The sequence below is a fragment of the Melopsittacus undulatus genome, chromosome 8, assembly GCF_012275295.1.
Source record: "Melopsittacus undulatus isolate bMelUnd1 chromosome 8, bMelUnd1.mat.Z, whole genome shotgun sequence".
In the NCBI taxonomy this organism is placed as follows: domain Eukaryota; kingdom Metazoa; phylum Chordata; class Aves; order Psittaciformes; family Psittaculidae; genus Melopsittacus; species Melopsittacus undulatus.
In genome coordinates, this window is record NC_047534.1 from 43,207,848 (window position 1) to 43,230,532 (window position 22,685).

The 22,685-nt window shown below is 39.8% G+C and overlaps 1 pseudogene; it reads right to left on the reverse strand.

Annotated features, from left to right (window-relative positions):
• Positions 1-325: 325 nt before the first annotated feature.
• Positions 326-13,963, reverse strand: LOC115947066 (retinol dehydrogenase 7-like; annotated as a pseudogene).
• Between the last annotated feature and the right edge of the window lie 8,722 nt (positions 13,964-22,685).

Genomic DNA, 22,685 nt, shown 5'->3' on the forward strand with positions numbered 1-22,685 from the left:
CTTGAAAACTTGATTCTTTTAGTGAATTTATTTTCCTTATTTAAAAGCTTGTTATAGGGTGAGTAGTATTGACCAGCTTTGTAGCTGAATATTTTAGGAATGGAGATCCTACAGAGGTGTCACTTCTGAGCATAAAAAATGATTTTCAAAACCATGCTGGATTTACAAGCCTATCTGCAAACCCAGAAATTCCAGGTAAGGAGGGGTGGGAGGTGGAGAAAGTGTCTTCTGAAAAGAAGAGCAGTCTAGTAACTGATTAAGAAAAATCATGTCTGGTTCTGACAGGATTAATATTTATTTCCGCACAGCTGATACTGGTTTAATGCTAAATGTTAATTAGAACTCCAGGAACTGATCTCCCACTAGCTGCTGGAGCTGGAAATGTACACGGCAGCATGTCAGATAAACAGCTTGGGGCTTAGAAGAAAAACAGCCAGAAGAACTTTGCATCCAGCTCTGTATTGTGTCCTGGGGTGCTTTGCTATCAGGCATTTTATATCATGCATTTTATGACCTGAGAAACATCAGAGTCACACAGTCTTTTTATTGATGATCTTTGAGCTTTTATATCTTTGAAGAAATAAATAAATCTGAAAGCATTTATATGCAAAATTCTCTGTGAGAGGATTCTTTATGTTCAAAGTTTTGGCTACAGCTTTAAGTTTGCTTTGAACTACTGGCTTGAGTACTGAGAGCAGTTCAGCTACAACAGAGCAGAGACCAGAATGCCTGTAGAACACCCAAGAGCCCAGCAAACAGAAACCTTCCAGGCCTGTATTGTGAGCCAGATATTCTCTACAGTAAGTGCAGCATGACTCAGCATGACTTTTCAGATATCAGCAAGCCATAAACAGCATATGGTCACCCCACTTCATTCTACTTGGACATTCTACCTTTAAGTGTGGAGGAACTAAGGATGGTGGCATGACATCACATCTCGCCAATCTCATATGTGAATTAATAGCACAGGCTTTATCTAACATAGATATAGCCCAAGACAATCAGCAATGGGTTCTTAATGAATGTTAATGAAGTCCAGCAAACATTCACAGAATCACAGATTGGTTGAGGTTGGAAGGGACCTCTGGCCCAATGACCCCTGCTCAAGCTGGATCATCTAGACCAGGTTGCCCAGGACCATGTCCAGACGGCTTTTGAGTAGCTGCAAGGATGGAGACCACAACTTCACTGGGCAACCTGTGCCAGTGCCCAGGCACCGTCACAGTAAAAATATGATTCCTGATCTTCTGCAGGAACATCCTGTGTTTCAGTGTGTACCCATTGCCTCGGGTTCTGTCCGTGGGCACCACTGAAAGGGGCCTGGCCCTCTGTCTTTATAGCCTCTCTTCAGGTATTTATATAGTCCAATAATAACCACTCTGGGCTTTCATACAGTCCTTTTGCTACTTACATTCAACAAAGTATTTTTCTCTGTAGTCTCTGATCTCAGGAGTCAGTCCCTTCAAACGTCTTAAGAGGTATGTGTTGATGACATCTGAATTAACTATTCCTGCCTTAAAGAAACTTTAGAAATGCTTACTTTCACTCCAAAATGCTGCATCTCTATCATAAAAAAAAAAACAAAAAGCCAACCAAAACCAGTGACTATTCCTGACCACTTAATAGCAGCATAGTCATTAAACGCAAGTAAGTCATAAGTCTGTCACATAGAAATTAATATTTGAGACTTGGATTATTCAAATGTTAGAATAATTTTGAAATGTTCAAGTTTGCTTCATAGCAGTGTACCTGTCCTGTAAAAGCACAGCAGTCAATTAACTCTGAGGGAGAAAAAACCCAAAAAGCAGTGCCAGGTAGTTTCACAGCTTTCTGTGTGTTTTATTTTTGACTTATGCAAAGGATGCAGCAGCCAGCTGCGTCTTAGCTGTGCATTAGTTATCAAGCTAAAACAACCTTTAAAAACCTGACTGAGGAGAATACTGGTGTCTGGGGTTTGCTTGTATGATCTACTCTGTACACTTGGCAAAATTTCCTGAAGTCATTATGCAATGACTCTAAAAGAGTATGGGTAAAGTGTTAAAGGGAAACTATTTCAGCTGAGATACAGGCTACTATACTGGGCTTTATTATCCAGATCCATTCCAGTATGTGAACTCCTACTATGCACTTATATTCCTATGAAAATCAAATATAAATAATACAATAATCTGTATAACAGCAGAGCGTCTGATTTTTGTTGGTTGGGGTCTAAAGGTCTGAACATAATGTACAGAATTAGTCAATGCTTCTGAAGATATTAGCTTAACTCTGTGTATTGATAATACTGCTTTACTACGCTATAAATTACTTGAGAAACTTTAGATAAATAGTGACACTTTCAAGAGTTTGCTGAGGAGAGCCTGCGCCTGAAAGGCAGAGGCCGAAAGTCCAGCACTGAGACTTCATAGTTTCTCAGTCTGAGGTGAGAGCGCTAGCAGTGGTTATCCCCACTGAGAGTGTGCAGCTTTCCACAAGCTGGAAGAAGGGACCTGCCAAAGGAGGTAAGTTCTAATAATTATGTTGTCCTTGCCCTAATCACTGGATTTAACAAGTGTCTGGAACCCTCATGATGCCAACAGTGTTTTACAAGCTTTGAGAAGAAAGTCCTACTGGTAGAAGATAGGTGTTTTGTGGTTTTAGCTACTTAGTTAATTAACAAGCCTATTGAATATTTACTGTAGCTGTGTGTTACTGATGGTAGTTGAAGTGCTGCAATCCCTTCTGGCAGCCCTTAACATCTAGTCTGACCTATCAGTGCTGAGAAGGAAATATGTATTGCCATGACTTAGTATGTTTACCTTGCAAATTATTTACTGCCCTTTGTCAAAGCCAACACTTAATTGTTGTTTTTAACTCCATTTAAAGTAGAAACCCAGGGACCAACTTTCTCTTTGAGACACGTTCACAGAGGTGTATGACAGTACCTGTGTAGCAGCTCTAAAAAAACTGGCTGAAGTGGCAAGTGTTTAAGTGTTACAGTCAGTGCAATTGTTGTTGTGCGCACTGCAAAATTTGAACTAATTCAGCCATGCAAAAATACTCTTTTGTTTATACTAGATGAAGGCTGAAAAAACCCTGCCACCAGCCATTTTTAATTGTGTGGGCTGAATTTATTGTCAAGAAAGTTCTATCTGATACTAGTTAGCACCTTCCTCCCCCAGCTGATATTCTTCAACAGCACCAAAAAGAGTCTGATAAACACGCCTGGGAATGATCTGGTTTTAACAGACTGAGAAACTAGATTTTTAGGAACCCTGTTGGTGAAAGCAAGAGAAAGCCCAAAAGATTTCTGGAGAGAATCTCTGAACTTGAGAAATGACAGAGTGAATGCTTTTCATCAGGGAGATGAAATATGCCTCTGTGGAGAGACACCAAACCTTTAGATAGACCAGATTTGGTTATATTGAATATTTTTTTGGGGGGGAAATTACCTTGCCACTTAGCCTTGCCAGCTGCCTCTTTTGGTCACAAACACCACAGCCCTGGCAATGCTGTCAGGGCCAGCTAAGTTCAGCTTCACTCTCTTCAGTGAGAATAGGGAGCAGGAGTAGCTCTTGGCCTCCTTTTTCTGTGACACATGCAGCGATGACACAAACTCCCCTTTAGTAAGGCCATTTATCAGTAAGTTTCCAAGTCCACTGTCAATACCTCTCATGAACACATGCTTTCCATTCAGGTTTCTCATTCTGTGACTGTCTCTAATGAGTCAGTAAATGGTAAGGGGAAGTATGGAAGACAGAATTGCTATGTGCAGTGTGTCTGAGAGCTACAAGAAATAAGTTAATGATCTAGAAATGCAGTGAAGCAAATGTGCTCAGCCAACCCATCAACTTCCTCAGATGCAATTCCCGTAAGGGCCTTTTTTCTGATTGCTGCCCTTCCAGCTCAGTGTAAATTAGAGGAAAGCAGAGGTGGAATATTTGGCACAACGTGATCGGTATCAATGAATAATACGTGCCTTGGCAAAGCCTTCTCTACTTTCCTCTCCAATAGATTTCCACTGTTTTCAAGCTTTGCTGACTAATCTTTCTAGTTAGCCCTGTCCTTTCAGGAAGTCTCAGACTGAAGGGAATGGCTGTGTCAGTTCTCACAATAGCATCTAGGTTTTTTTGTGGACATTGGTAATTATTTGTGCTGATACTGGAGAGAGGAATTACTCTGTGAAGAAAAAAAATTCTTTTGACTGCCTTTATGATGACACCAAGGCTGCTCTTCTAATCTGTAGCATGGAAGCAGAGTGACCCTATGAACAACCAGAAAAGCCTAAGCTGTAGTGGTGGGTTTGATGACTCATTTGTTGTGTGACTCGTGTTGTGTGCTGGTGAGTGATCTGCTCTCTGCCCATTAGAGAAGATAGACTTTGAAGCAATGTGTTTAGGCAGCACACTAGAATATATTATGTAGGGCAGTGTATTAGGCTTGGTTACTAAAGTCTGTCCAGTGTTCTCGTTGTTACTGTGTTCAGGGAATGATTTGGATTTATTCTAAATTTTGCTGTCACCTCACCAAGTAGGAATGGAAGGAATCTCAGAATCTGATAGTGAATGAATGTTAGACTCTCATTAAATGATTAAATCAGTCACATAGCTGGTAAATGATAACAGGTGACAACATTCATTGATACTTACTGATCTTACTTTATCTAGTTGGGTGCTTCTGTAGCCATCAGTATGGACTTCTGAGCTACTGATTAATACTGATTTTAAGCAAACATGCACAGATAACAGTTTGCTTCTCCTTCCACTACAATCTACAGGGAGGCTCCCGCTGATTTTTCTGGGGGTTAGATTGGTCCCTGCACCAGTTATTTTAGCAGTCCACCTCACTGTTGTTTTAAGGCAGATGTAATCAGCCCCTCTAGTTCAGGTACTTCACTTAGATACTTAGCTTTTTTTTTTTTTTTTTTTTGCAGTGAATGCCCCTGTTAAGCCTGACAAAGATTGCAGTGTTCCTGAATGTGTGCACTTTGGAATCATCTTTGTAATGTTTGACTGAGTTGGGGACATTTATTTTGTGAGAGGACTCACAGAGTGTGTTTTGACAAAGTGTCATTAAAACTGTGTGAAAAATTTCAGGCTGATTCAGGCTTCCATGCTGTAAAATAAAGTCTGAATACAGGATGTTGCAGCAGCCGATCATAAATACCCCCAGTCCATTTGCAGAGATATGCCAGGCAATGACATTTGCATTGGCTGCTGACTTAGAATTTGGAGCTGAGCTAGACACACAGAGACAGAGGGAAGTTGCAACCAGCAGGCATAACTCCATACCAATAAATCTCAGCAAGCTACTGAGCAAGCTAGTGCTGTGATACACCATTTATGAGTCAATTCACCTTTTCCCAATACAAAATTAAATCAATTAATTAGATATTTGGGGAAAAGATTAATCTAATTCAAAACAGGAGCTGCAAATCACACCTGCCTTCCTTTGCTATGCTGTAGAAGGAAGCACCAGGCAGTGAGCTTGCGCTCCTGGAAAGCAGGTAAAATTTGAAGCAGGGCTCTGTGCAGAAATCCTGGAATGTTTAGCCAGGATGCCTACTTGGATCTGAAAGAGAAACACCCGGGACTGTCCTATGTACTGTTAGTCTCTATGTTTAGGGAGCAACAATTAGCACAGAAGTGCTGTAAGACAAGTGTCTGTAGGGGCAACAGCTGAAGGGGGCAGCACTGGGTGTGGAGCCTCCACTGCTCTTCTTTTCCTTATCAGCCCTGCACCAGTATTTCTAGGCCTATAATCCCTAACTACCTAGTTCTCCCTGAGTACCAGTGCTCCTTCTCTGATAACACATGGACATTTGGTGCTGAGCACCATGGTGAGTTTTGCTCTGCTGGAGCCTTCTGTCAGTATTAATTCTGCTAAATGATGCCATTGCTGCTGGAAGGAGTTTGGAATCAGAATCAAAGGAAATAATCTCAGTTAGTTTTCTTCCAAGAAAATTGCCTAGTTCAACAAATGTACAGTGTTATGCAAAATATTTCTAGCTTGATAATTGCAGGGCACTGAAAAAGCCACTTGGCTTCCAGGGTCATATTGATTTTGCAATAGCTGCCTGGAGTGGCAGAGTGTGGCTCCATTGAAAATGTCAGCATGATATTTCAAGAGTATTGATATATCTTCTTAAATATTGAATTCTGATTATTAATGTAGCCAGTAAATAGCTAAAGGCAAATTCTACTTCCCATTAAAACTTTGATATTTGCCTGGCAAATTGAGAAGTCTCAGGATAGAGATTAGCTTTTTAAGCTTAGACAAGTGCCATTATAAAAGCAATTGATTTTAGAGAAAAGCAGCGTGACTACACCAGAAAAGCAGCATGAGTGCACTAAGAGCCCTTTTAGGATCCTTAGACGACTGCAAAATACAACATCCCTCTGTTTCTCTGCATTAAAATAAACTGAAGAACATAGGCTGTATTGAAGTGGGGTGCTATTGTTCTACTCCCACAGCAAGTTTGCTTTGGTAATTGTGCCAAAGAACATCAGCTTGGGATGAAATCTGGGATCTGGATGTGCTTTGGCTTCCTTCATCTGACTGTGTGCTGGCAGTGAAAACCTCCCGAAGTCAGTGCTCTGCAGTGGGTTAGAGCAGCCTGCCAGGCATGTTGAGGAAGAACTGCCAAGGGAAAATTTAGGGACTGTCATTCTTCAGAAATAGCACACATGTTGCACACATTGAAGGTTTGGTATTAGACAGTGCTCTGACAAATCACTCACCAGCTCTCCAGAGTCTAGGAAGTACAAACTTTAACAGTCACCTTGCCAGAGCTACAAAACCCTGGTCTTCAGTTAATGAACAAATCAGCAGTCACAAACACAGCAAATCTCCTCTTCCTCTTAGGGGAACTATTCCTGCACATGCAGGGCTTTGCACTTTTGTTTCATGGAAAAGATGTGCTATTTTGTATGCTGTGTAAAAATGTCAGTGTGATAATTCAGTTTGGTGGTCAACAGATAACTGAAGTTCTTCATTAACACGTCACCTTAAAAGATATACTTCTCCAAAATCTCCTACTTAGCATTTTGCAGGGAGGCAAATGTAGTCTGGTATAATTTTGGCATGATTGTATCTTTCCTTGTATGGTTTGCACTTTAGATTTTTACCACAGCATTGGTAAAAGACCCAGCAAAACCCTGTAAGCTCATAGGTAATTGAAAATAAAAGAGTAGGGAAAGATTCCAGATGTCAGGAAGAACATTTGAGTTAGCGTTTTATTCAGACCCTGTAGGTGCTTAGGTAAGCAACAGTTGTTCAAATCACTTTAGAAAGGAAGGGACAGCACTTTCTCTTGTCTGTGCACGCAAAACCAAATGCTTAATTTGTCCTCTTAGCTATTCTGCAAATGCGTTATAATGGGTACTGCTCACTATAGCAATAGACACGAGTTCTGTTTTTCTATTACATTCTGAGAAGACATCTGCAAGCTCAGTGCAATGAGTTGCCTTCACCAGTATTTCCAGTGTCATAACATAGAAACAGCCAGAGTCAAACTCATAAGCTTATGCACCAAGATCCACATGGTAATAGTTCAAAAAGAAATCTCACTGTAAGTTATGCACCTGGTAGTGCTTTCTGATCACTGCATGTTGCTAACTAGCACAGTCCTTCTCCCTGCTGTTGGTAATGACTTGTGCTGTGGTGCTTCTGCCTTAGGCACTCATTTGGTATTAATCTTCTGTATATCCTCTATGCCTGCCTATCCTACCTAGGTTGTATAAGCCTTGGGGAATCTCAAGACTCATTAGGGAGAACTGATCTACTCGGCTGGGAAGGACTGATCTGTGCTTTGTTTTGAAACCAGCAGGGGTCTTTCCATTAATTTAACAGAGCTTGGTTCAGATCTCCACCTCTTCTCATGCATATGAGTGAGTTATTACTGATATAGCTTAATTATCCTTCTGTATGAAAACTTTCAGGGATGAAATTATTTTTTCTAGTCTAGGGGCAGCTTTTTGATACCAGAAACAAATCAATTGTCAGAGTAACTAAGCTATGTTCTTCAAATAAAAGTTCAAATTCTACAAACTGTGCAAACAGAAGCTCTACAGTTTGCATGGGAAAAGACACTAATATACGACTGCTAGGCTGCTTGTTTGTTTCATGGCTCAGAGTCTGCTGGGCACTTCTGATCAGCTCTGGGTGCTGTTGCTCAACCATATAAGCAGAGCTGCTTTTCTCCACTCATCATTCCTCCCCATTCACAGAGCACTGTGGTGCCTAATGCTGCAGGAAGTGAGGGGACATGGACAATGACCATTTTCAACAGCAGAATGAATGAATAAGCATTTTATGAAAATGGATTTGGGGCTAATAAAATGAGAAGGAATTTTAGACTGAGAAAACCAAGTAATATTGTAGGATGGTGCTGGAAATGGCCCTGCTAAGTTGAGCAGACCAGGGCAATGGCGTCCCCTCCTAGGGTGGCTAGTGACACTTTCCAGGAGCTGCTGAGTTCATCCTCTGCTTGATAGGCATCTCTTCTCCCTTCAGTTTCTCTCCCTGCTCATTTTGGCTTCAGCCTAGAAATTATTGCTTCTTTGCCACTCTGAGTGCCACACCAGTCTGAGTGGCAGTGTTGTTACTGTGCTTTTAGCACTCTCAGTGTAGTTAGGAGAGAGATACAGCTAGCTGAAAACTTAGGGATTCAACAGGTGGCTGACAGGTTTCCTCTCCAGCACAAGCCTGGTATATGTGCCTGCTAGGCCTGCCTAGTTCTGCATAGCTTGATTCTAATGACAGATTCTGCAATGTGGTTGAAATGACCACAAAACAGCACTCCACCAGCATGCAAAGCCTATTATAGAGAAGCATTTCTCTGGCAGTGTCAGGTCAAGAGTCCTGCTGATGTAGGTAGCAATCCTTCACAATAGAAATGTATGAGAAGAAAGCCTAAAAGGCATTTCTCTACTCCTGATTTTTTTCTCAGCAAACTGGTTTTCAACTAAACAAAATAATTTCAGAAAGCTGAAGAAATCCTGCTTAGCATCTTGGAAAACATCAAAATGGGGACTTTTTTTCCAGTAAGTTCCGTTTCTCACAGAGGATCCTCTGGCTTTTTCAGAGCACAGCATGCGAGGGAGCTTAACTGAAGAGAAGCTACATAAGCAAAATGTAAGCTCCATATATAGCTTTCCATTAGAGGTGTTGGCATGAGACAGTCTTCCATCTGCAGAAAGCAGCACTTGACTGTATGATTTCCCGTTGACTCCTTAAGTGTATTTTGTAATGAGATCCCTTGCTTCTAGAAGGGATAAGGAAAAATTACCCTGCTTGAAGCATAACACTGGGGAAGGCAATTTGATTCTCAAGTGAAAGGCAAGAAGGTAACATTATTCTTGCTGCACAAGTGAAGGTTTTGAAGCACATCTTTGTGTGCTGGCTTTAACAAGCAACAGAAACTAGGTCCTGGGGGCGCGGTCCCCAGGATGTTCTGACCTTGCGGACGTCATGGGTCTTCTTCTCAACAAATCCCTTCTGGTCCCTAAAAATGTATTTCTAAATATGCAGCTGCCTCATACCGTCTTGTGAGCAGGACAGGTTTTGATAGCCATAGCAGTGTGGTTTGCTCATTTCCAGAAGTCCCTGGCTTTTATTGCTGACATTTGAAGAAACAAGGTATTTGGGTCCTAGGAGATAAAATGCCAGAAGAATGGGGCCCTCCATAGGGTGAGAAGTAATACATGGAGCATGTTTTTCAACTGTAGACATTTTTCCCCCCTGCATTTCTAAATTAAGTAATATATTTCAAGTTAGTGCCCTGTCCCAAATTCTGCTTGTATTTTCCTTTAAATGCTAACCTTCACAGTGCTAGGTCTTGCAGCAGCTGATGGTATAATTGTGGTCTGACAGGGACTAAATCAAACCAGTCAAACTGTAATTTCTAAAGATAAAGATCAGAATAAGTGGTGCAATTTCATACTTCATTTGTTTTCCTAATCACTTCTGGCTGTGTAATCTTGATGGGGGAAAAAAAAAACCCAAAGCTGCAGCTCTCTGTATGAAACGACACCAAGGTTGTGTGCTAAGTTCAGAGGACAAGATTCACATCTCTAGAGCTCAAAGCTCCCTGTTCTGCAGGGTGGAGTGATGTCTTGCCTGGAAAGCTAACAGCTCATGCAGACTGGGGCAGGGAAGCTATAGCTCACCAGACTGCCACACACACAGATTACATGTTAGATAAAGTAAACTAGGTTTTCTATCACTTTCAGTAACAGAAAGTTGATCTAAAGATAAAATCTACTGCAGCAATGCCATCAGTATTTTAGTAAGAATAGCCAGTTGAGAGATATTCACCTCAAACCTGCTCTAGAAGAAATAACTTTTTCAGATAACAGATATAAATTCAATGATTCCACTAAAGCCTAAGCATAAGCTACACTGAGAAAGTAGAATTGATGTTTTGCTCCAAAGAAACAAAATTGAAAACCAGCACTATTTGGATAGCCACCAGGTAACTTGCTCTTTAACTTGATCATGTCACAGAAGGGTTCACCAGCATAAGGAAAGCATTTATTTCATTGCTGAGTAGTTTCCATGGCAGTGGGAAATGGCATCCTGAGCAATGTGCAGTTACACACTTGATGTGGGGTCTCTGCAGTTCTCAAGCACTTTGCCATGATTAATTCCAGTGGAGCCAGGTCTGAACATGCATTTGTGTCAGGAATTGAACCAAAGCAGCACCTCTCCACAGGAATTACTCAGCAACTCACAAAACACAGGGCTATCATTTTTACTCCAAGAAATAGCTCACAGACTTGAAGTCTTGGAAGCTCAGATTTATTTATTTCAATGAACACTCCATTCTCTCCTCCCACCTATGGATCCTTTACAACAGGGGTTTAGATAGACTTTAGAGATCCTCAAGATTTAGCATGTTGACCAGGAAAATGCCTCACCTAAGCCTTGCAAATCTCTCGGAGCAGAAAGAGGTGTGAATCCTAGCCAGATCCTCAACTTGGGCAATTTCTTTTGTTCTCTCCTTAGTTAGGGCTGAACCAAGGAAAGGCAACCACAGTTTCCTTGGCCTCAATATTGAAAAGGGGTGACTGCTAAAGAAAGCAGTATCAGGAAGAGGATTTTCTGTCCTCATTCCTAGTTCATATTGCTAGAGGTCAGTTCTCCCAGAGGAGGGCCCTGTTGCCATTCCCTCCTTTGCCTGAGATGACTGAACTCTTCCTGCTATATGGACTTTTAAAGCCAGATTCCTTATTTTCCTAGGATATTTCTGTGTTGTGGTTCTTTGTGAAAACTGGAGCCTTCAGTGGTTCTAGAGTTGAGTACCTTCAAGGTGAAAGAACTGAAAAATCGGTGATTTATAAAAATTCAATAGTTTCTTTGTTCTTTCTGGTTTGGACATTAAAAATGAAATACTGTATTAATAATAGCACGTATTGGAGAAATAGATATATTTCTTACATTTGCAGGGAATGTGTGTGTATTTCATGTATAGCTTGTCTCATGCCAATATAAAGGACAGATCTTATGGAATTGGCCTTGTCTGTGATGGGGGAGATATTGGTAAATACTTACTTTGCATGGGAAACTGCAAGCTTTACTCTGTTCTGCAGCAGTAGAAAGTCTTGTGTAACTGCTGAAGCGGATCAGCTGCCAGGACAATAAGGATCAACTCTTGGTAATAAAAAAAAAATAAGAACTCCTTCTCAGAGGTTTGAAAACTGTCTGACAGAGAAGGCTTTTGCTATTCTTCCCCCCTACTGTGACATTGTTGTGGTAGCAGAGAACAACGCCTCACACTGACTGACATGGACCAACATGAGGTGGAGGCAAGGAAAACCCACCAGGTTGATATGAAAAACATTTCTGAGCCCTCACAGGTGGGAGGGGGAAATACAGAAATGTAAAAACGGTTCTTCTCTTGTACCAGCTCTTAGAGTTTTGTGAATGAATATTTTTGATGGTCTGAGCTTACTCGTAGCTTTTCTTGGGGGGGGAGGAGTTTAGGCCTGAAACTAAGTACAGTTTCAAATCAAAGCAATTTGGCAAGTTATAAGTCATTTTATGAAGAGATGAAAGGTCAAATGGAGATTGGAATTTAGCAATAAGTGTAATTGGTACTATGGCATACCATAATAGATCAGATTTAAGACTTAAATACAGCAGAATCCAGCCCCTAGGATCCTGGGCCTTTGTAAACTCTGCTGCAATACCACCCCTGCTGAAATCAGTCAGTATCAGTAACAGCAGCATCAGCATCATCTTGTCTTGCACAAATCAGAGATATAGGATATTTCTGTTTTCAGATAGTCTGCAAACAATATTCCAGAATAGTTATATTCAGATTTATTCAACAGAGTCCATATGTAATTTTTTTTCTTTTGATAGAATGGGGAACTACTTACAAGTGATTTATTAAATGTATTAATTTTTAAATATATGAACTCTCTAAACTATTTAATTTGCTCCCTGGCTGGGTAACACAGCATGGGAGGTGCTGCGCACTCGTGCCATAATCCAGATAAGCATGTGAATGCAAACAGTCCCAATTAAGGTTCCAGGAACTGCTTTCCTGTTTTGACAGTGATGTATCAATAAGGCTGACTTTTTGAGCACATTCCCAAATATTTACCTACTTCTAACTGGATGTATAAAACATCCCTCTAGTGAGATCTTCGTTCCATGTTTCTGGAAGGTGACAAGACATCCACATACTCTTGTCAAATGTCAGTTATAATAAGCTGTGAATGTAGCATGGTATTTTTAGGAAAACTCTTGTTTTTTCTTTTAGGACAGATATCCTGGGACTCACCTTCTGACTGAACTTCAGCTTTGACACATGCAGCCACGTTTTTAACATTAAATCTCTCACATCTAGCAGTACTGTTTGAAGCTGCTTTGAGGTCACAGCTTTTAACTCCTTTGCTCCTGTTTCAGTCAGATGGCAAAAAACATGGAATCCCTCTTTATTAAAAATCTTTGCTGCCCTATTTCCAAATACTGTGTCACATCCAGTGATTACATCAACACATCAATACTGCAACCTATGTTTGGGAAGAGCCTTCCTATCTGTGATTATACTCCAGTTGACTTCATAGTGAACTTACAAGTAACTATTGCTGATGAATGAAATTCTGCTCAGAGAAAACAATTCAGTTATAATTGATGGGTGCTTGTGGCCTGGAAAACAGGAGATGCCTAATGCAATTGACTAAAAAAATAATTCTAAATAGACATAAAGGAGTACAAATCTTTTTAGAGATTGTCTGTGCCTACAGAAAATCCATCTCTGCAGGGCAGATGAAGTTGTATTTACTATGGCCAAGTTCTCTGGCTGAACCTAATTTAAACAATTGCAAACACCTGACATGATCTTAAGCATCATAACGGGAACAGGAACAGTGCATTTATTTTCTGCATGCAGAACTGCTTTCTGCTCTGACATGGAAGATTCAATATATCTCCATTATTATTGCAAGCCCATGGCTGCTTGTGGTGCTTATTTACATAAATATGTGTGCTGGTGAAATGCAACTTCTTGTACAGTTATGCAGGGTGTTGGAAAAGTTGCAATGCAGTGATGCTGTTTTTCTGTTGCTTCGCTTCCTCTGCAGCATCAGTAGTGAAGGAAGTATGAAGAAGTGATCATAACTGCCTTCCCTGTGTAGCATTTCAAAGTTCCTTTAAGACAAGGAAATTATTCTTTCAGCATATGTACATATATATAGCAGACCCAGCACAGTAGCTAGCTTTCCTTCTCTTGCAAATGTTATTAAAATTACCATTCTATTAGTAATATCCCTTGCTATGCTTGGAGTTGCCATGTTCCTTCACAGCCTGCCTTTGCCTGCAGCTGAGTAGCAGCCTGGGCAGTCCCTGGCTGTCACATCTCAGAGCCAGGTTTGCTCCTGGAAGCTGCATGAAGACTTGCCCTCCTGGGCCCAGAGACACTGTTTCCCTGCTACTCCTGCCTTCCACATCTTACCTGCCCCCAGAACTCAGCCATGCCAGATAGCTGCATCCTGTGTGTGCTAAAGTCTGTGCAGGGTCCAGCCACAGTGGCAAACCAGGGGGCTCAGGGACAGAGAAGGTTTGAGAAAAGTCCTTTTAAGAGAAGGTGATAGAACTGTGTTTCATCAAGCCCTATGTCAACTATGAAGTAGATATAAAATAACACTAGTAAATTACCAAAAACAAAGTTTGGGTCTGATCTGTAATCTGGTCAGGAAATACAAATTAAAGCTGATTTAGATAGACTAAGGGAAAATGCCTGTTTTGCCATGACAACAGGCATGTCTGCAAACATGGGTTAGCTTCTGGTACTTGTGCTCTTTAATGTGTCAGTGGGACCTTATATCAAATTAATAAAGTATTGAAATCACAATGTTTTCAGTTAGAGTGTTTTGTACAGGCTGTGTTTCCAACTCCAGCCCACCAAGGAGACTGACAGGTTGAGCACCAGCCCACAGTGGCCCAACTTTGCAGTGTAAAGACCTACCTCCAATTTTTTATAGGGGCCACAAACCAAAAATGGAAAACCCCAAAGGGCTCATAGATAAAAACTGTGTTTTTCTCTAGTTCCCATGTGGAGAATGATAAGAGGCACTTGATCAGAAGCCCCAAAGGGGTTCAAATGGTGGCATTTGAGAGTGGTTGGGAGAGTGGAAGCAGGCTCACATGGACATGCTGGCTTCTAATAGGAACAGGTGAGGTAACTGAGGGGCTCGTTGCTAGAAGGGGGGAGCTGGCAATCTCAGGTATTATCTGACAGAAGTTTTGAGTTTTAACATGCTGGCTCACATAATTTTGATCTAAAAGTTATAGTTTGTATTTAAAATTTACAGGGTTCTTGGGTTTTGATTTGTTACTTTTTTAGAATTGTTGTTGCTATCTCTGCTATTTTTATTCGTGCAAGTATTTGGAATGGAGGAAAAAACCATACCAGCTGCCAGACTTGGGTAGGTTCAATGGGATAAGTGAGTGCATGTCCTGCTTCTCGTATTTTCTAAGAGCAGAAGGTGAGAGGCTAACTATAGAAACAAGGCAAGTTAATAGAGTGAAGTCCCTTGCTGCCCTTCTCCCAAACTCCTTGCTGGACCTACTCCAGGAAGTATTTTGCAGTTTCAGTATAGCATGTTTTTGTGACCAAGAAATAGATGCACCAGGACTTAGTTTAGACCATACTAGCCTCCCACCTGGAGAAGGTCATATTCACAGAAACACCCCCACTGTGACCAGAGGCACTTTCCTTATTTTACTGTAAGGAAAGAATCTGCTATTCCCCATTTCATTATAAAGAAATGTAGTTTGATTATTTCTTATCAAAGAACATCTTTTTGCTTGCAGCAAAAATGATAAAACCCTGCCATTAAAAGAGGAAAAAGCCAAAGAGGAAACAAGAGGGTGCAAAAAGAAGGTTTCTGTGTAGAATGCTTGAAAAAAATCTTTGGAAAGGACAGCAGCTTTTTCAGAAGTTATGCTTTTTTGAAGGGAAAAATGTACGTGTGCATCTCACAGAATTGACTTAATTGTATTTTAATAGCATAAACCAGAAACCAGTAAGCTCAGTGTAAAACTCACTTTGCATTTGTAGCAACAAAAGCCTGAAGACCTGGCAAAGACCCACCTTCCGCCACAGACAAAAGCTCAGAGAGATCCTCATGTGCGCAGCTCTTGTCCCCTCACATGATGGCGGTCAGCAGGGACAGGGGCAGGAAGTCGGGTTCTGAGCCCATGAGGGGCTAAGTGGTGCCCCTCTGGGCAGCCATTTTGAGTTGGGCCTCCTCAGAGCTGTGGGTGTGCAGTCGAGGACTCTCCTCTTCGTTCAGGATGCCATCCAAGAGGTTGAGAGCCCTCTCCCTTTTAGGTGAGTTGAGTGTGCAACAGAAACTGAGTTTTCTCTTCCCAGGACCAGAAGGATTACACTTGAGGAAATGGGGCGGATTTGGTTAGGGTTTGGTTAGTTTCCCACTAGTAGCTGTAAAAGGGGAAGTAGGATCAAATATGTTCTCCACTTTTCTCTACATGGATGATTTTTCAGCATAGATTCAATTTTATGGCTCATGTCAGAAAGTCAAGTCAGAATTTATTGATATTCAGGATTTTTTTTGAGGATAAATTGAGAGAAAAAGAGGTTTAGAAGGGAGATGTTGCTATTTACTGCAGGGACAGTAGTGAACACTGAATTTTTGCATAGCTATTGAAGTAATCGTATACTAATGCTGATAAAGCTATAATAATCTCTTCCCCTGTATTCATTGTGAGGTGTTTTTTTTTACCCCAGAGAGCTGTCTGGTCTCCTTGAGTACGACTGATATCCAAATGCCCTGACTTCGTGTTGTGAGATTACATTAGTCAAATTTAAACCCTCCATTAGATGTCAATGAACTGTAACCATTGTGACCGCATGGTTATTGACCCAGGTGCAAATAGCCAGTGCTCAATTTAAAGATTCAGTTCTCACAAATGGGTTAGAATAATGAAAACACGATGGGAAGTGGTTGGGTCCTTCACTGACTAACTGAACAGGATACTTGCAGTTTATTTTATGATACACTATTTTTCACAGCCACGGGTGAGTAAATATTCTATCATGTTTAATGTTTCAGAGTTAACTGATGAAACCTCCTCAATGGAAAGATTACCTATGTTTTTCTTTCAGAACAAATTAAACTGAATGCTGAAGTCCCTTTGCACAGTGTTTGGTTTTGGTTGGTTTCTGGTTTTAATTTTATTTTTTATTTGATTGGGACTTTGAAGAATAAGACTTTCAACTTCTATTTTGAGTCATAATGTCTTTCAGCATGTATGCTGTCAATATCTGAGGACCCTATTTTTGAAGGAAAAGGATGGTACTTTCATGAGCAATTGTAATTGTTGGGTTGTTTCATTTTATTTTTGTTTGGTTGGTTAGTGTTTTATCCCCATTTATGTTAAATAAAGATCTGATCTAAAGATACATTTTGAAAATGATTTCTAAGGGCTTTGGATCAGGTCCTAATGTTACTTCATCCTACAGGATATGTTCCTTTGTTAGCATTTTCCAAGCATTACTTGTTTAAATATGGATTTTAATTCCTTAGAGATGTTTATTTATCAAAAATCCAGCAGCCATACCTTAATACTCTTTCACTTTAGTGTGGTTTCTGGGACACTCTCTGCTGCTCCTAGTTCATATTTTGCAAACACAGGGATAGATGTGATGAGCTAGTATCTTCTATGATCTCTGCTTTCTATTATTTAAATAATTATTAATGCAGACATCAACATCAGTATGATTCAAGTTGTTGTAAGTGATCCTTGGTTAAACATTCAGACACAGAGAAAGGCTGTTTAAGTATCCTAATACAGCATGCTAATCTGCTTATTTTGTGTTCAATTCAGCTAAAGAATGATGCCTGCTGAATAGGATAGTATGTCAATAGTATTTGATGTGTTGAACCTTAGAAAATACAGGAAAAGCATGTTGTCTTTCAAAAATGTGTGACAGTCAGAATTTTATTGGACTACTGAAATCCGGAAGTTTGGTTCTAGCAAGTGTTTGGAACTACAATACTTATTCAAGTCTATCAATTACTGTTTTTTTTCCCCCCACTTTTCCTTTCATATAAAACTGCATCAGCATTCAGGCTTAAAAAAAATCAGTTGCAAAATGTATTTCACAGTGTTAAAATACAGAGTCAGAGCAAACACTGAAATAAGACTTCCCAGCATGATGTTCTGCACCAGCATTTAAAGGACAGATCAATTTTGACAGTGTTCCATTTACAAAATTTTGCATAGATGTTATGATTGCAAGGTCAAATAAGAAGTAGCTGTTGGAGAGTGACTTTGCTTTCCTTATCTTTGCCTTCTTCATCAGCTTACTGACATTATCCATTACCTTTCTGAAGCAGAAATGCAGTGGGGGTGTTTTTTAACCAATTCACAGATTTTCGCTGGGAGCCACATACAGTCATATGGTTCAAATGGTTTCCATCAATTTCAATAGCTTATACTTCTGTGAAGTTGTAAAGTATTTTAAAGCTCTGGAATGTGTATGTAACACCACCCTTAAAGTTTGGATTTGATGACAGAACAGATAGAACATTGCTTCTTTACTGCACCAGAACACATAATCAAGGTGACATTTCTAATTACACTAATTTCAGTGTAAAATTGGGAGTTTATCTATTAGCTCAGCTTTCTTTATACAGTACCCTACCTTGTTCAGCCCATTCATCATCTGTCTCAGAGAATTGAAAAATACGATTAAAATTGTAAATTTATTTCACTGTATGAGGGCATAAATTAAAAGCACCCATGATTTTATGTTGTAAATGGTCATTTTAGTCCTGGCCAGACATTTTGCTACTGCAGTGGTGATTTGGCTTTATATATAGGAAGAGAATTTGAGTTACAATTTAGGGGGTTGCAGAATGTGAAGGAGTCAGAATTTACCAACCAGTGGATAAATAAATTGGCTGTGCTCATCAGAAACTTTTAGTGAAGAAAAGCTACATCCATAGAGTAGCAAGTAATGAACCAATTTCCAAATGAATGACTCTACTGATTGAAGATCTGCAGAGGTCTGTCTTGCTTTTGATATAATCCAGTAATACTGATAATGATGTGAATTACACAGTGGAGAATACCCTTAATAAATTTGATTGTGACATAAAGGTAGGACAGACTGTAGGTACCCTGAAGAACAGTACTAGGAGTTGAAATCCCCTTAACAAACAGGTAAAATGTGCTGAAGTATGTAAGGTGCTATTAAATATGGACAATAGTGGGCAGGATTAATCAACTGTAAAAATACAGATTGGAGAAGAACTGGCTCTGTAGCAAATTGTAAAAAATTAGTGGTTTTGAAACACTTCAGAGGCCCTGCATTTGGTGTGAGTTGGGCACACTTCTGTGAGGTGTTTTTCTACTCTGGAACATGTATTCTGTTATAACTTGTGCTGTAATCAGTAGCATTGCCTTGGGACAATGATGGCAAAACTGAGGTAATTGGAGTTTAATATAATAATGTTTTATGTTCACAGAAAAACATTTGCTGGTACACTCCTCCCTGCCCCCATGTCTCTTCAGAATTTCTGATTTAAGCGACCAATCGTCATGTCTGACCCTGTTGTTCTGCGTAGTATAAAGAGATTAGGACAGGATAACTGTGCTTTTGACTTGGATGGCAAAGGTAAGAATTTTATTCTTCAGTCATCTCCTTATTTTATACAGCATGTAAAGTAGGTGGTAGGTGGCCTAAGCAGAGCAAATTGTCGATGGCATACAAAGCAAAGAGTCTGTGGAATAAGTATAGCACTGTGTAGTACCTGCTGATATGTGCATCCCACCTGCAAAACAACTTTTCTGCAAAAACAGCATATAACAATCCCTACTCATGCACAATCTACAAGTTATCAGCCTTCCAAGTTCATGGCATCTACATAGGTTTTTATACTCACCACTTTGGTGTCCAAGTAAAAGGCCATTACTTGGGGAATAAAAGTCCTATCTTCCATTATTTCTAGAACTGCTTTCAACAAACACATTTATCTGTAGTCATACTTCTGTCAGGCAGAATCTTACGAGCCATTGCTATGTGAAGATCTGTAATTCCCTCTCATCAGATCTTCTCCTCTTCCATTTTTCGTTTGCAAATAGCACTTTTTGATTTTGCCACTTAAGTGGAGGAAGAGTCAAGGAGAAACGTGAAATGAAATTGACAAATACTTTGAGTTCTGTTTGTATGACTTGAGAAAAGCCAGCAGAAGGGGGTGTTAAATATTTATGCTAAATATAGGTACAAAGGAAAGCAAAACTGTGGCACATAATGGAAGATAAATTGCAATACAGTACAATGTACATGCTCCTCACATAGAGTAAAAAGATTTCACAAAAGAATTCCAGCACTCTGATATCACCAGATTCCAAAAAACGTACATATGTTTTGAATTTTAAAGTTCCCTGACAGGTATAGCCTAATCCTTGGAGTATTTAAGCTTTTATTGAAGCATTCTTCTAGGACCAAATGAAATGCTTCAGACCATTCATGGAATAGCCTGTTTTCGAAACAATAATAGTAATAGTAATAATAATAATAATAATAATAATAAGCAACACTATATCAACATATATTATTGGACATTATTGTTATTATTATTATATTCAATAGATTCAAAGGTCTGTTGTTGTTAGGAACTTCAAATCTATTGTTCCAGATGGTAAGAAGATAGTGTAGGAAATTATTCTCCACATAGCTTGAATGTATTCTTAAAATCAAAGCTGGCATGCTAGACTCTGCAACTGATTTTAAAGTCTGCAGCATAGTGCCACAACCTCAGCTCCACGACTTGTGAGAGAAATCAATGTGAATGTTTTCTGAAAGACTGCTCTCTCCCCAGTATGTTGCTATCCCTGCACACTGCTATGCATCCTGCTGGAATGAGCAGCCATCTGTGTGCTGAAACAGCACAGATCTCCCTACTCTCCTGCTGCGTTTTGTTTTTAAAACTTCTCACTTAGGCTGCTAACTAAAGGCAGTTTCAATGCACAGGGTTATTGTGGGCTCTAATATTGGTGGAGTGAGAGAGGAAAGGGAGTGAACATCTTAAGGGGATATGTCTTTGTACTTGTTGGATTGAAAACTGTTTGTCTCTTTCAATCACTTAGAATGCCCAGATTTCTCAGATTTATCTAGCTGGTTTGGGAGGTTGCTTTTTGTCTGCTAGTTTGTCTTACCTATTTGTTGCTTTTACTTGTTAAAGGATTTTGGCAAAAGGCTTCTGGTTGGGATCAAAGCTGTTCCTCTGTTCACAGTTGGGTTGTTTTTTGGTGTGGGGTGTGGTTTTGGTGTTTGTTTGATTTTTTTCCCCACCCAGTCACCCAGTGTGTTTTTTTGTCGTTGTTTGTGTTTTGCTTCTTCTTGTTTCAATAACCATATTTTGTATATATTAACAAGAATTAGCCCTCTCCAGATCAACTCTTGACCACCACTACAGTGGGAGTAGTAAAGAGCCAGCTTTAGCTGGGAGCCTTTAGAGAACTTTCATCCCTTAAATAAAATATCAGGTTTCCTCAGGCTTAACTTTTACTGTGTTTTCACAATACTAGTAAAAACACATTTTCTTGACAATGGTCTTCAGCTTTTCCTTGATTCTGTGTTTTTTTTCAAGCTGTAAAGTTTCTTCCCTAAAAGCCTTAATTCCTCTTTCAAAATTTTCTGAGAATTCAAAGATTACTATAGCTTTTTTCTTTAGGGTTAATAAATTCTGTCAACTTCACTACATTATTTTCTTTTCTATAAAATCTATGTTCTGTTCTTTTTTTCTACTTTTTAAATTGTACCAGTGTGAACTGTTACTCATCTCTTTCTTTCTTTCACATTAAGCATAGGTAGCATCACTCCAAATTCTCCTCCTGCTTAAAAACTGCTGGCCTTCAGTTTCTCACACTCTTGCATAGCACTGATATACTCTTTTTCCTCCAAGTTCATAGATTAGGGTTACTTCACCTTTGGAGAATGCTTATTTTGCTCTCTAAATTGATACGACTCAGAAAGCTATTTCACCAGATTCTTGTTCTTCCCACTTTTCTCCTAGTAGCCAATTCCTTCATTTTCTGCAAAGCACTTTACCAGCCTGCAGAGGAAGCTTTCTCTAAACCTTAACTTTTCTGATAAACCCTGGAGAAACTTCCAGGAATGGTTACAAACCACTACAGTTGTTACCAGTGGCCAAACTTCAAAAAACTGCAATCAGATGTTTCTTTCTCCTTCATAACCAGTTTTCTTCTAACATCAAGTGATTCTTTGTAACAACAATTTTACACATTACAACCTTTCTGGAAAAGGTCTAGGATTCTTGGGATACACATATGTCCTAAATGAAAGAATCTTTCTTTTTACCTTCCCTTAATAGCCAACAGAGCAGAATAAAACCAATAAAGTCATTGTAAGCTGAAACCAAATAGGGTTATCTTACCTACTCCCAAAAGGTGATGCAATGAGCTGTTCCCTCAGTCCCAGACTTGAGCTGCTTCCATCTAACATGTTGCCTTGGGATATGCAAAACCCTGGAGACAGTGGAAAAGCCTTCTTCCCTGGGGAAGGAAAACGATGTAGGCAAAATTCACGGTTGCCCACAAAATTTATCTTTACACCCTCTGTGAACTGTGATGCAAAGTTCCTCTGTCTTTGCTCTGTGAGACAAGCCTGTGGATGCTCAGTGTTGTCACTAGACCTGAAAAAAGGAAGGCACTGCTTAAAAAGCATACTGTGGTTCTTAACCTGATGCTGAGCTGCCAAACGCATCATAAATGAGCAAGGTGCATATGCCCAGTGCCCTTAGATTATCCAAACTGTATTGTATACATAAAACTAGCTCTTTGTTCATTGTCATCTCATGTGATGTATAGCAAATATTTTCTTCATTAACCATTATGATAGCACTTCTTTGGGGCCTCTGCCAACACAAGCTGTGCTACAGGTATGATGTGTTTAACAATATCTCTTGAAACGGAGCTGTTCTGGGAACTCAGGAGTTGACATATAGAATAAATATATTTTGTAGCATAATTCAATTTCTCTAAGCTGTGGTTCCTTAGAGACTATCCAAATAATAGACATCAGTGTGAAAAATTCACTGTACCCTCCAGAGGAAGAGCTGCTTCTCTTCTACAGGATTTGCAATCTCTGTGCTGTTGAAAGGCAAGATAGATTGAAGAGCAAGCTCTCCTCCTGTCATGCA